This window comes from Salvelinus sp. IW2-2015, unplaced genomic scaffold (assembly GCF_002910315.2).
Source record: "Salvelinus sp. IW2-2015 unplaced genomic scaffold, ASM291031v2 Un_scaffold7902, whole genome shotgun sequence".
Classification (NCBI taxonomy): Eukaryota; Metazoa; Chordata; class Actinopteri; order Salmoniformes; family Salmonidae; genus Salvelinus; species Salvelinus sp. IW2-2015.
In genome coordinates this window covers 1-12,122 of record NW_019949162.1, presented here as the reverse complement: position 1 = coordinate 12,122, position 12,122 = coordinate 1, and the positions used below count along the sequence as shown (strand labels likewise).

Genomic DNA, 12,122 nt, shown 5'->3' with positions numbered 1-12,122 from the left:
AAGAGAGGAGAATAATATGGAACGGTACTCAGGTGGTGGGAATGTCCCCCCTGTGGGAACACTTTTCATATGGAACGTACTCGGGTGGAATTCCCCCCTGTGGGAACACCTTTCATATGGAACGTACTCGGGGTGGGAATCTCCCCTGTGGGAACACCTTTCATATGGAACGTACTCGGGTGGGAAGACACCTTTCATATGGAACGTACTCGGGTGCAATTCCCCGCCTGTGGGAACACCTTTCATATGGAACGTACTCGGGTGGGAACACCTTTTCATATGGAACGTACTCGGTGGGCATTCCCCCTGTGGGAACACTTTCATATGGACGTACTCGGTGGGAATTCCCCCCTGTGGGAAACCTTTCAATATGGAACGTACACCGGTGGGCAATTCCCCCTGTGGCAATACCTTTCATATGGAACGTACTCGGGTGGAACACCTTTCAATATGGAACGTACTCGGGTGCGGAACACCTTTCATATGGACACGTACTCGGGTGGAATACTTTCATTATGGAACGTACTCGGTGTGGGAATACCTTTCATATGGAACGTACTCGGGTGGGAATTCCCCCCTGTGGAACACCTTTCATATGGAACGTACTCGGGTGGCAATTCCCCCCTGTGGGAACACCTTTCATATGGAAGCGTACGTCGGGATGGGGTAATATCCCGTTCCTGTGCGGAGAACCATCTTTTCATAATGGTAACGTCTCGGGGTGGGAACATACTTTCGATCTGCGAACGTACTCGGGTGGGGGCGATTTCCCCCCTGTGGGAACAACCTTTTCATATGGAACCGTACTCGGGTGGGAACACCTTCATATGAGCAAACGGTAACTGCGGTGGAGAATTCCGCCCTGTGGGAAACACCTTTCATATGGAAGCGTACTCGGGTGGCGAATCCCCCTGGTGGGAACACTCTTTCATTATGGAAGCGTACATCGTGGGGACATCTCCCTCCCTGTGGAAACACTATTCAGATAATGGTAACGTAGGGGCTGCGGTGGCAATGATCCCACCTGTGGGGATAGAGCGTGGTCGATAGAGGTGAGACGTGATGACCGGGTGGGAGAACGACCTTTCTGTGGACGTACGTCGGTGTCGTTTTTTTTTTTAATACCTTTCAATGGAACGTACTCGGGTGGGAATTACGCTTTCATATGGAACGTACTCGGGTGGGAATTCCCCCCTGTGGGAACACCTTTCATATGGAAACGTACTCGGGTGGCATTCCCCCTGTGGGAACACTTTCATATGAACGTATCGGGTGGGAATTCCCCCCTGTGGGAACACACTTTCATATGGATGAACGTACTCGGGTGGGAACACCTTTCATTATGGAGCGTAAACTCGGGTGGGAAACACTTTCATATGGAACGTACTGCGGTGGGCAATTCCCCCCTGTGGGAACACCTTTCATATGGAACGTTACTCGGGTGGGATTCCCCCCTGTGGGAACACTCACTTCCTACTATGATGAACGTACTCGGGGTGGAATCTCCCCCTGTGGGAACACCTTTCATATGGGAACGTACTCGGGTGGGAATTCCCCCTGTGGGAACACCTTTCATATGGAACGTACCTGCCAAAGGCCATGTTATATGCACAACAAAGACTACATACATAATTTTCTAAAGTTGGCATTTGAATCTGTAAACTATTTATTATTGGCCTAAATTAATTCAGATAGTTTGGATAATAGAACAAATGACACTTTGAAAACATGCTTCGTATGATGCAGTAGACACTTGACAGACAGCCATGTTGTCAGTTTCATTCATAGAACTCCACAGAGTGAAAAGTCATTTGTATAGATCGATCTAGATGTTCTGCTCCCACAGGATCAACATAAGAGGAGGAATTATGAGAGAAAGGAATAGAGAAGAGAGGGAGAAAGAGAGAGTGGAGAAGAGAGAGGGGAGGGAGAAAAGAGAGAGAGGAGGATAAAGAGAGAGAGAGGGAGAAAGAGGAGGGAAGAAAGGAAGAGAGAGGAGGGCGAAAGAGAGAGGGGAGGGCGAAAGAGAGAGGGAGGGAGAAAGAGAGAGGGGAGGGAGAAGAGAGAGGAGGGAGAAAAGAGAGAGGTGGAGGGAGAAGAAGAGAGAGGAGGGGAGAAAAGCAGATGAGGAAGGGAGAAAAGAATGAGAGGAGGAGAAAGAGCTTATTCTATTCGATTCATTTAAATAAGAAAAAAGTACATGTATGGTATGGAAACAGGTGAATTAACACTCCTCAGTTAGCAGGCTCAAGCAAGCTAAAACCCACATGGTAGCAAAAACTAACTAGCAGAAATTGTTAAAAAGTTAGAAATGATTAACACACTTTGCTGTAGGCTACTATTTACTGGTTAACAAAATGTCATATATATGTCATATAAAATATATTCACCCCGCCCAGTATTGTAATAAAACTCACCAGAAAGCATGTAGTCCTTGGCTCAGACAGTGTAGTAGTGTGGGCTCAATAGTATCTCATTAGTGTACAAGATCTTGAGAATCAGCTGTACATGTGATGGAAGAATGCACTGTTCATGCAGAGGGTTGCAATTCCATTGAATTGAGGATAGTTTGACCAAAATATGCCCAAAGACCTAGAATTGCCTTATGTGTATCCCACAAAAAGGTTCACTGCTATAAGCTAACCTTTTTTGATGAATTTCAGCAAAATGTCCAGGCTTAATTTCCCATGGAAAATTTCAGTAAACTTTCCAACCCTTTGCAACCCAAGTCAGGATCGAAAGAAAGATAAACAGAGCAAAGTGCAGAGAGATCCTTGGTGAAAACCTGCTCCAGAGCGCTCAGGACCTCAGACTGGGGCGAAGGTTCACCTTCCAACAGGACAATGACCCTAAGCACACAGCCAAGATAATGCAGGACTGGCTTCTTGAACAAATCTCTGAATGTCCTTCAGTGGCCCAGTCAGACCCCGGACTTGAAGCCGATCGAACATCTCTAGAGAAACCTGAAAATATCTGTGCAGCAACACTCCCCATCCAACCTGACAGAGCTTGAGAGGATCTGCAGAGAAGAATGGGAGAAACTCCCCAAATACAGGTGTGCCAAGCTTGTAGCGTCATACCCAAGAAGACTGGAGGCTGTAATCGCTGCCAAAGGTGTTTCAACAAAGTACTGAGTAAAGGGTCTGAATACTTATGTAAATGTAATATTTTAATTTTTGTATTATACATTTGCAACCATTTCTATGAACCTGATGTTGCTTTCTCATTGTAGAAAACAATTTAATCCATTTTAGAACAAGGCTGTAACGTAACAACATTTGGAAAAAGGGAAGGGGTCTGAATATTTTCCGAATGCACTGTAAATCCAGGCTCAGTCAGGAGCCAATCACAACTCCAATAAGGGGTCAGGTGACACACAGGAGCCAATGTCAGATGGAGAGCCGGACCCTCTGTCAGCACAGTGGAATGTAGTGCAGGCCACCCTGACTCCCACTAAGTGATCTACACACACACACACTTCACAATACACACAGCTCTCCCCATCATAGCCTCTTCGAAAGAAATACAATGCAAGTTTAAACTGACTACATATATAAACAGAAACACTCGGTCAGACACAAAAATGCACTGAGATATGCAGAGGTATCATTTGCACATTTTTATTCAGTTTAAATGCATTTTAGGTTGTAATTTTCCCCGTTACAGCAACGTATCTAAGAATGTTGTTGACTTTATAGAGCTCCTTTGACCTTCAGTTAATCATGTTTAGGTTGTTTTTTCACCATTTATCTTGTTTTTCTTGACCTGAAATTAAGGACAGAACTGTTTTAATGCTGCTGATGTCACTTCCTGTTGACAGACGTAAAAGGCAGCGGTATGATTATGTAGTACACATGTTTACCTTCCACTCTACACAACGTTGTGTATGATGAGGTACACGTTTACCTTCCACTCTACACAACGTTGTGTATGATGTAGTACACGTTCCAGTCTTACACAACGTTGTGTATGATTGAGTACACGTTCCACTCTACCACAACGTTGTGTATGATGAGGTACACGTTACCTCCATCTTACACAACGTTGTGTATGATGTAGGATCACGTTCCAGTCTACACAACAGTGTGTGTATGATGTAGTACACGTTCCAGTCTACACAACGTTTGTGATGAGTTAGTACACGTTTCCACTCTACACAACGTTGTGTATGATGTAGTACACGTTCACTCTACACAACGTTGTGATGATGTAGTACACGTTCCATCTCTACACAACGTTGTGTATGATGTAGTACACGTTCCAGTTCTACACAACAGGTCAGTCTCTGTCTGATCTCTATAGACTTTAATGATTCCTAATGTGGATTGTAGATTTCTTATGTACTGACTTACTAGATAAAACCAATGGGCATGCCTGGTTTTAACCAAACAACACACAGACAGATAGGTAGACAGACAGACACGATCACCAGATGTGGTCTTAGTTCATGCTACAGCCTCTTCTACCTACTGAGAATGTAAAAAACGGTCGGTTCCCAACGGGTCCAATCAGTGCTTCATTTGAGCCAGATTCTGCCAGAACAGGATCCGGACGATTTTGTTCTGGCACCTATTTGGCCGGATACAGTACCAAGGCATAGCCTACAGTCGGGAACGCAAATCTATCAGTGAACAAAACTGGCCCTTCGCTGCAATATTTTAAATAGTCTACGCCCGTGGAAAAACACTGTTGGAAAGCAAATGGCTCCTGCTGAAAAGAGAAGACTAAATCTGTCCTGTAATCAACCAACATATTAGATCAACTCCAAATATTGTTTAAAACGAGAGAGAGAGGCTTTTGGCACGAGCCATCAGCAGTGAGTGAGCTGTGCATCATGGGGTGAGTCAGTGAAATAGGAAAGCATTTTTAGGACTATACTTTTCTTCCTCATATTGTAGCCAACACTGTGCTCCACACACCTAGCTATTGATGGATTCAAGACAACCACTGTCTCCACACACAGCACTAGATATTGGATTCAAGACAACACTGTGTCTCCACACACCTAGCTATTGATGGATTCAAGACAACACTGGTGTCTCCACACACCTAGCTATTGATGGATTCAAGACAACACTGTCTCCACACACCTAGCTATTGTGTGGATTCAAGACAACACTGTGTTCCACACACCTAGCTATTGATGGATTCAAGACAACACTGTGTCTCCACACACCTAGCTATTGATGGATTCAAGACAACACACGTTGTCTCCACACACCTAGCTATTGATGGATTCAAGACAACACTGTGTGTCCACACACCTAGCTATTGATGGATTTCAAGACAACACTGTGTCCACACACCTAGCTATTGATGGGATTCAAGACAACACTGTGTCTCCACACACCTAGCTATTGATGGATTCAAGACAACCACTGTGTCTCCACACACCTAGCTATGATGGATTCAAGACAACACTGTCTCCACACACCTAGCTATTGTGGATTCAAGACAAACACTGTGTCCCCACACACCTAGCTTGATGGATTCAAGACAACACTGTGTTCCACAACCTAGCTATTAGAGGATTCAAGACAACACTGTGTGTCCACACACCTAGCTATTGATGGATTCAAGACAACACTGTGTCCCACACACCTAGCTATTGATGGATTCAAGACCACACTGCTGTCTCCACACACCTAGCTATTGATGATTCAAGACAACACTGTGTCTCCACACACCTAGCTATTGATGGATTCAAGACAACACGTCTCCACACACCTAGCTATTGTGGATTCAAGACACAACACTTGTCTCCACACACCTAGCTATTGATGGATTCAAGACAAACCTGTGTCTCCACACACCTAGCTATTGAGTGGAATTCAAGACAACACTGATCTCCACACACCTAGCTAATGATGGATTCAAGACAAACACTGTGTCTCCAAACACACCTAGCAGTCTATGGGGTGATTCAAGACAACATAACTTGTCTCCTCACACTCTAAGCTTATCTCTGAAAGGGATTCAAGACAACACTGTGTCTCCACACACCTAGCTATTGATGGATTCAAGACAACACTGTGTCTCCACACCTAGGCCGGGGCTATTGGTGGATTCAAGACAACACTGTGCGGTATTGTGGTGGTTTCAGAACAACTGGGAACTCTGGGGGAAAAAAACTAAGATTGAATCATAACTAGATTGAATCATAAAACTAGATTGAATCATGACGTCAGTGATCTTCAGGTCGGAAAGTTAGAGCTCGAGAAAGAGGTCAGAGTTCCCCAGCCGGATGACCGTTCAAAACTCATTTCCCCCCCAATTTCCCAGTTGTTTTGAACACAATGAAGTTGGAAGTCGGAGATTTGCCAGCTCCGAGTTCTCAGTTCTTTTGAAAGCAGCATCAAAAAAAAATTATGCCAAAGTCTCCAGTCTGGTAAAAATGACAATTGCATGAAATGCGTTTATAAGAAGCAGTTCCTGCACCCAAGGCTACTAAAAATGTTTTTTCATGTGTGCAACTTCTGTAAGTTCCTCTGCTCTATGCCTCTACACAAATGTGATCTGCATGCAATGCTTTTTTTGAGTAACTTTTTGTTCTCGGTACCTCAGAACACCCCAGGTCACCCTCCTCTCGAGCTCACTTTTTGTTCCGGCAACTCCCGATTTATAAATGAAACACTGGACACGATATTCCATTCCCACCTGGTCAGAGCCAGAAAGGGCCATAGGAGCTGGAGCCAATCTCTTGTTTCTGTATCGAGGCAGCTTGATGTACAATAACAACCCCCTGGAACAGGACGCTCACAGGGCATACGGGCCGCGGTCCGTGCAAAAGCAGTGCACTACATATGGAATAGGGTGCAATTTGGGACCTAATGACATTAAAAGAGAAGGCATTAGTGTGAAACAACAATGTGCGTGTCAAATGGAATGCCGTTTGGGTCACCGCGTGTCAAATGGAATGACGTTTGGGTCACCGCGTGTCAAATGGAATGCCGTTTGGGTCACAGAGTGTCAAATGGAATGCCGTTTGGGTCACCGCGTGTCAAATGGAATGCCGTTTGGGTCACCGCGTGTCAAATGGAATGCCGTTTGGGTCACTGCGTGTCCAAAAAAAGAAGTATAAGTCAAATAATACTACTTGTTGACCAATCAGGACCTGAATATGACTGCAAGTTCATAATTTTTTAAAAGTAGTTAATAAAAATTAACTTCACTAGGGTAGGGGGCAGCATTTGGAATTTTGGATGAAAAGCGTGCACAAATTAAACTGCCTGCTACTCAGGCCCAGAAGATAGGATATGCATATAATTAGTAGATTTGGATAGAAAACACTCTAAAGTTTCCAAAACTGTTAAAATAATGTCTGTGAGTATAACAGAACTGATATAGCAGGCAAAAACTAGAGGAAAATCCAACCAGGAAGTACTATTATTTTGAAAGGCTGTTTTTCCATTGAAAGCCTATCCACCATACAAAGACTTAGGACCCAGTTCACGAGCTCCTTGCCTTCCTCGACATGTGGCCAGTCTTTAGGCATTGTTTCAGGCTTTTACTCTGAAAAATGAGGGAGATACAGCACTTTCAATCAGTGGCCAGTGGAAATTTCTATTCATCAGCGAGGCGCCTGATCGTGAACGCGCCTTTCTTATTTCTCCTTTCCTATTGACAAAGCTTTTGTCCGGTTGAAATATTATTGTTTATTTATGACAAATACAACCGGAGGATTGATTTTAAACATCGTTTGGCATGTTTTTACTAACTTTTATTGTACTTTTTGTTTGGAATTAGTGCACGCTTTTTATTACTGGATTACTGGACAAAACACGCAAAATGGAGGTTTTGGTCATAAAGAGGGACATTATCGAACAAAAAGGATGTGTTTGCACATAAAGAGGGACATTATCAAACAAAACAAACATTTATTGTCTAACATGGAGACCTGGGAGTGCCACCAGATGAAGATCATCAAAGGTAAGTGATTAATTTGATCTCTATTTCTGCTTTTTGTGACTCCTCTCTTTGGCTGGAAAAATGGCTGTATGGCTTTCTGTGACTAGGTGCTGACCTAACATAATCGCATGGTGTGCTTTCGCAGGAAAGCCTTTTTGAAATCGGACACTGTGGTTGGATTTACAAGAAATGTATCTTTAAAATGGTGGAAAATACTTGGTGGAATTTTAATTCTGGGATTTCTGTTGTTTTGAATTTGGCGCCCTGCAATTTCACTGGCTGTTGTCGAGGTGGGACGCTACCGTCCACTGGTACCAGAGAGGTTAATTACCCTACCACTCGTATTGCATATGTCACAGCGATATATTCACCGATACATATGTCATGATGCTGGTAAAGTGTTGTCTCACACACCTGCCACATAAAGCAGACCTGCCACGTGAAGCAGACCTAGTTAGTTCGCTCTGGGAAAGTACTGGTCAGAAACAAAGCTAGCTGATTGATGGATGTTTTCCCCCCCAAAACATAGCAAAACAACATCATTTGTTTCAGTAGCTATGGTTAGCTAACTAACTATCTATCCATCTTATCATCTAAAATACCCCTAAGACGTATTTTGGTCGGACCCCGGTCCGGTCAAGCCACAGTAGCCAGATAAAGCTAGCTAGCTGCTTAACTATAACGTTAGCTTGTGGGCTAGGTACTAGCTGGCTAGCTTGTTTAGTTTGTTATCCTGCTAGCGAACTAGTTATTTTTATCAACTGAAGTTCCAAAAATCCAAAACTGTCATCAATGTTGACAAAACGCTTGATTATTCAGTATATTGACTAGCTAGGATGAATCAGGTGTGACTGCTTGGGATATGGCTGCCTGGCTGGCTGGCTGTCTGGCTGGCTGGCTGGCTGACTGGCAGGCTGGCTGACTGGCAGGCTGGCTGGCTAGCTGGCAGGCTAGCTGGCAGGCTAGCTGGCAGGCTAGCTGGCAGGCTAGCTGGCATCACCATCCTTTCTCACTTGCCTCTGGAATGGTTACATGGGAGAATATTGTACTACATAGCTAACATGTTTGATCCCGATCTTAATTCAAATGCTTGCACAGATGTTTTAACATTTGGTCAAACAAATAATGGGTTATTTACCAATGCTGTGTTTTAAACACACCTTGGCCGGAGTCTGTGCTTGTTTGCAGCCTTTACATTATTAAATTTTTTTACAGCTTCAACAGTGCTGACTGACCAACTGACTAGTGGCGAGGCTTGTCTTACACATGAGAGAAAAGAAGAAACCTGTACACTGCTCTTTAATAAGCTTGACGTATCGGCCTTCGTCAGAGCTTTTGTGAGTTTAAAAAAAAAATGAGCAATCTTTATTTAAACTTAGCCTCAAATCCTTTCAACCAATCAAAAAGGGGTTGGAGTCGAGAAAAAAAAAAAAAAAAAAAGTGCTACCAAATATAACAATATGCATTTCATAAATATTTGAATAAAGTGTGAACATAAAACGTATTAAACACGTCTGTAAAAAAAACCTCAATGAGGACATCGACCTACCGAGCAAGTTTTCATAAATCATTGGATACAGCGCAAGAAAAATGCCAAGACTAGTGAGCTTGTCTTGCGCATGCAAATTCAGCGCATACAACATTCTATAATAGAACTGTGTCATTTGACGTGTCAAATTAAAAGTGTATTTTTTTGTTGACACACTGTGACTCAAACGGCGTTCCGTACGTCCCAGTCAGGAGCTACATGGCTATCTGGTCTGGTTCTAGAGATGCTTCTAGAACATTCACTTCATTCTAGAATCTTTTCTGTCATGTGACCTGGCTGTCCTAGCACTTCCTGTAGTTTAGTGTACTTCCTTTCTGTCTGGAGGGCCAAAGGAGGCCCTTTAGAGACAGGAGCTGTATATACAGACAGACGGACAGCTAATGTGGCCAAAAGAGACAGAGCAGGTTAGACCCGTCGCCATCAACATAACAGCCAATCGTAGAGCTTGACCTTCATTGTGCACCGTTTAATCTTGTCCAATCAAAGCCATGACCATCTGAGAGGATCATTAAAACATAAGCCAATCATCTAACAGTTGTACAGGGACTTTTAACCATTTTGCAAAACATCTGTAATAGAATTAACACAATGTGTCTGCATACTCTACAGACAGACAGATGGACAGAAACAGGCTGTGTCTGAAACAGAAAGCTATTCCCAATATAGTGCACTACTTTTGACCAGAGCCCTATTCCCTATATAGTGCACTACTTTTGACCAGAGCCCTATGGGCCCTCTGCACTACGTAGGGAATAGGCGGCTATTTCAGACACAACCACATGGGGGGGGGGTGTTAGCCTGGTGTCTGTCTGTCTGTCCCATATCCAACTACAGTAGTATCTGTCTGTCTGTCCCATATCCAACTACACTAGTGTCTGTCTGTCTGTCTGTCCCATATCCAACTATACTAGTGTCTGTCTGTCCCATATCCAACTACACTAATGTCTGTCTGTCCCATATCCAACTACACTAGTGTCTGTCTGTCTGTCCCATATCCAACTATACTAGTGTCTGTCTGTCTGTCCCATATCCAACTACACTAGTGTCTGTCTGTCTGTCCCATATCCAACTACACTAGTGTCTGTCTGTCTGTCCCATATCCAACTACACTAGTGCGCGCTCGTTGTCTGTCCCATATCCAACTTACACTGTGCTAGTCTGTTGTCCCATATCCAACTACACTAGTGTCTGTCTCTATTCCCATATCCAACTACACGTGTCTGTCTGTCTGTCCCTATCTCCAACTACACTAGTGGCTGTCTGTCTGGCCCATATCCAACTACAATCTAGTGGTGTCTGTTCCATATCCAACTTACACTAGTGTCCTGTCCTGCTCTGTGCCCATATCCAACTACACTAAGGGCTAGCCTGCCTTGTCTGGCCATAGTTGCAAACTACACTAGTGTCTGTCTGTCTGTCCCATATCCAACTACACTAGTGTCTGTCTGTCTGTCCCATATCCAACTACACTAGTAGCTGTCTGTCTGTCCCATATCCAAATACACTAGTGTATATCTGTCTGTCCCATATCCAACTACACCAAGGATCCTCCCTATATACTGCTCCTGTACACACCTGTCTGTCTCTACACTAGCTCTGGACCAGGGCATTACATGTGACTTGCTGAAGCTGACCCTGCCGCACGTAACACCCTGGACCAGAGCCATCAACCCTGGTCTCCACTACTCACAGTTCATATCCACTCACTACGCTTTAAAAACAGAACTTTAAAATAATAATATCTTCCAGGTATTAAATCATCTGATAGAAAAACACTAAAGTTACCCCCCCGCCCTCCCCACATGAAGTCCCTCCCAAACAGTACCTGTTTATATTGCAGCTAAATTCTTGTTTATGTCTTGTTAGATTTCAATGCAAAGCGGCACAAACATGTGGAAAAGCTTGATAGGCGGATTGGCTTGCTCTCTTTACAGTTATTATAATGTAGACAGAGTAAGGAATAACAATCTGGGATTACAAGGAACAAGATTCTTCTTCTGGCTCAGTCCTGTCTGTGTGGCATGAGAGAAGAGGAGAGGAGACAGGCTGAGTTCAGGGTTGTATTCATTAGTGTTCACCGTAATGAAATGTTTTTGCAACGAAAAAAATAGTTTCTTATTGGACAAGTTCAGGTAGTCCCTCAGTCCCAGTTTCGGTCCTTTTTCTTCCGTTTGGTGTCTCGTGAATACGACCGTGGCGTGGGGGAGAGTGGCCTGTGGGCTCCATATCGTCTGGAGCTTGATAGGTCCATAGGCTGTAGTCAGTCTGTAGTCTTGATGGGGCTATAGGCTGTAGTCAGTCTGTAGTCTGTAGTCTTGATGGGGCTATAGGCTGTAGTCAGTCTGTAGACTGTAGTCTTGATGGGGCTGTAGTCAGTCTGTAGTCAGTCTGTAGTCTTGATGGGTCTATAGGCTGTAGTCAGTCTGTAGCCTGTAGTCTTGATGGGGCTGTAGTCAGTCTAACTTGATTGGGTCTATAGGCTGTAGTCAGTATGTAGTCTTGATGGGGCTGTAGTCAGTCTGTAGTCTTGATGGGTCTATAGGCTGTAGTCAGTCTGTAGTCTTGATGGGGCTGTAGTCAGTCTGTAGTCTTGATGGGTCTATAGGCTGTAGTCAGTCTGTAGTCTGTAGCCTTGATGGGTCTATAGGCTGTAGTCAGTCTGTAG

At 44.0% G+C, this 12,122-nt stretch overlaps 3 long non-coding RNA genes across 6 annotated transcripts; 1 reads left to right on the top strand and 2 right to left on the bottom strand.

Annotated features, from left to right (window-relative positions):
- Positions 1-4,292: 4,292 nt before the first annotated feature.
- LOC139027177 (uncharacterized) lies at positions 4,293-5,731 on the bottom strand. Of its 4 annotated transcripts, XR_011479229.1 has the most exons (5): positions 5,502-5,731; positions 5,351-5,378; positions 5,134-5,264; positions 4,967-5,090; positions 4,293-4,923 (listed from the first exon to the last, which is right to left on the bottom strand). It is a non-coding gene; the product is annotated as an uncharacterized lncRNA (long non-coding RNA). The 4 variants fall into 4 exon arrangements; XR_011479230.1 differs by lacking the exon at positions 5,351-5,378 and having other exon boundaries at positions 5,517-5,731; XR_011479231.1 differs by lacking the exons at positions 5,351-5,378; positions 5,502-5,731 and having other exon boundaries at positions 4,967-5,076; positions 5,118-5,314.
- A 4,177-nt stretch (positions 5,732-9,908) lies between these two features.
- LOC139027175 (uncharacterized) lies at positions 9,909-11,251 on the bottom strand. Its single transcript, XR_011479226.1, has 2 exons — positions 10,853-11,251; positions 9,909-10,566 (listed from the first exon to the last, which is right to left on the bottom strand). It is a non-coding gene; the product is annotated as an uncharacterized lncRNA (long non-coding RNA).
- LOC139027176 (uncharacterized) lies at positions 11,248-12,116 on the top strand. Its single transcript, XR_011479227.1, has 3 exons — positions 11,248-11,801; positions 11,841-11,882; positions 11,972-12,116. It is a non-coding gene; the product is annotated as an uncharacterized lncRNA (long non-coding RNA).
- The last annotated feature ends 6 nt before the right edge of the window (positions 12,117-12,122 follow it).